We start from the raw sequence: 2,925 nt of genomic DNA on the forward strand, positions 1-2,925 counted from the left end.
CGTCGACAGCAACAAAACGTAAACAAAAATTTTTGCTGCTGTTCGCTTGTTGTTCTTATTGTGTCTTTGGCCTCAACTTCTGCTGCTGTCTCAAAATGTAGGTTGGCAATGACGTCTGCCCGGCTCGGCTCGACATGGCTTGGCTTGGCTCGGCTCGGCTCGATTGTGCTGTTGTTGCTTTTGATACTGTTGCTGTTGTTGTGTCTTCGGCCTATTGCGCCGATATTGTTGCACTTGTTTTCGCTTTCTCATTGTCGCAAACTGCCGGCACAGACACTCTTGTTGTTCTTGTTGTATGTAATTTTTTATGCATTTCTTTATTGTTGTTGCCATTTGCTGCTGCATTCGCATGTTGCGCACTGTCAGCACTCAACTGCGTCGTGCTTGTTTTTGTTTAGCTCAGCGCCACAGCTCGCCTTCATTTATGCAATTGTTGTTGTTCGCATTTGTTTTTTTTTTTAATAAATTTCTTTTTTTTTTTTTTTTTTTTTTTTCAAAAAACAAAAAACCAAAAAACAAGTGAAAACAGTTTAAAAACGAAAGCAACCCGAAACCAACAAAACGTCTGTCCGTCGCGCACAATGGCAGCTGTTGTTTTTTCGTCGTCGACGCCTAAATAACAACGACACGCAACAACAACAACGACAACTACTGCTACAAAAACATATGTACATATGTATAGTATGTGTACTTGCATAATTTAATGCAACCATCCGCATGACGCTCGCACAAATAAATAGGAACAAAAAGAACAAAAAAAAACAGAAACAAAAGTTATGTAGTGCCATTTGCAATTTGCAAGTAAACAAATTAAAACCATAAAATGCACAATGCAACAATTATTATGCGCGGAAGAATGCAATAATGGCGAACAGCCGCAAAAACATCGACAACAACAGCAACAACAATAGCGCTGTACACAAAGATAGCAGCAACATTTAATGAACACTTTACGGGCACAGACTGTCCTATTTGTTCACTTGACTTGACCTGCTCCAATAATGAAAAACATCCGGTTTGACACGGTGTTCGTTTTTTTTTGTGCAATTTTTTATTTTTTTTTTGCTCCCTTCATTTGCTTTCATACGAAAAATGGTAGATGTACAAACCAAGTGCGACCGTGTAGGAAATGTTACTCGTAACGAACTGGTGCGACTTTTGAACGATAACTGGTTCGCTATAATTCACTTTTAAATAGTGAATTCACCACTGCGATGCCATATACTAAAAAATTACAATTGGCCACTGCTGCCCCGATGGCAACAAGCGATGCAGAAGATTATCAGTATCAGATAATTTTTGAGCTTGGCTACTTGTTGTTGATTCGTATATACATCCCTTCGGTTCGCCAATAAAACGTAAAATGATCTTGGTAAAGCACTATTATTATAAGAGTCGACTATAGAGTGGTAAAAAACGATTCTTTTTCTGCTCAGAACTGAGCAATCACAGCGGTTGCGTATCATCCTCTACAATGCAGAGCCAACATTCAGACTCTGTGGTCTCACCAATGTATATATGTATGGTACATATAAAAACATGAAGGTGTATGAAATTAAAATTTAATTACTTCCATTACTACCGATGTGGAGCCTAATGAGTCTGACTTCTCCACAGTCCATACTGCTCACCAGTAAGGAGGCTAACTGATACCTCAAAATAGTTTCCGTACTACGAAGTTAGTTGATGTTCCTTCTAAAGCCAACTCAACGGCGACCACACTGGCTTCATAACTAGCAAACTTTATTGACAACAGAGGACCAACAATAACACTATGTAACAAGGTTTTTATCCCTGGGTTGTAATTGTTATTTCCTAGTCAGTTAGGTCCCAAAAGTATAGAAAACAGCTATTGTCGCAAGATAACTTTGCTTTTGTGACCATACATTACATTTGGGGATTGATTAGAGAAAGTGACTCGCAGTTTAAACGCAAATGTCGAATAACCACCCGCTTCTGATTTACTTTTATGTTTTTGGTTTTCTGAAGTTTTAATAAAATTTAGTTTTGATTTATATGTGCTGTTCTGTATGATTTTCTCTGTAGTGAAAGACTCAAACACGTTTTTCTCATAATTTTAGCATATTTTAATGAATCACATTGTCCTGGTCACAAAAGCAAAGTTTCCGAGGAATATTAGGTGGTTTCCATACTTTTAAGGCATAACAGACTAGGAAATAACAATTACATCCCAAGGACTGAGAAATTTTTTTTTTTGTTACTTAGTGTAATTTGTCTCTTATATACTGAAAACCGACGAAGCTTCTCTATCACTCTACAGACATATTTCTCAGATTTATTTAAGACGCAGCAGAATAAAATAAAGAAAGAGCAGTTAATACTTTTTAAATATTTTATGTTTGAATACAACCTTGTGTAACTTTGACATTTGAAAACAAAAAAGAAAAACCGCAGCCAAATTTGTTATTGCAAAATATTTAGGGTAGTGGAAAAGTTAGGGATATTCGTTTTCAAGAGCTAGAAAAAATGGGAAGAGGTATGCATTTTTGAGACATTTTTTTTTCTACTTTGTGGCGTCACAGGAAATTACAATTTCTGGAAAATTAATAATTTCTTACCATTACCCGTAGCAAGTGTCTAGGGGATCGTGCCTTCGAAGACCTTGACAGAGTAACTGCTCAATTTAAGTAGCGGACCGGGTTCCTTGGCTGATTGGGAAGGTTAAGAGTTGCATAAAGATTGATTTCCGTAACTACATACTGTGTGAAGGGCATTCCGTGTAGCCTAACGTAATCGTCATTTATTACTTGGTAAACGGTTTGATTATGAAAAAGTTCGGGATGGGTGGATTCGGGACATAAAAATTGAATTTCTGGATGGGCGGGATCGGGATTGAATGCATTTAACCGCACCTACCTATGTTTATGTATTTCGACCCGCAGAATCCGAATTTGAAGTCAGTTT

This window comes from Rhagoletis pomonella, unplaced genomic scaffold (genome assembly GCF_013731165.1).
Source record: "Rhagoletis pomonella isolate Grant_MI unplaced genomic scaffold, Rhpom_1.0 Rhpom_scaffold_00001, whole genome shotgun sequence".
Classification (NCBI taxonomy): Eukaryota; Metazoa; Arthropoda; class Insecta; order Diptera; family Tephritidae; genus Rhagoletis; species Rhagoletis pomonella.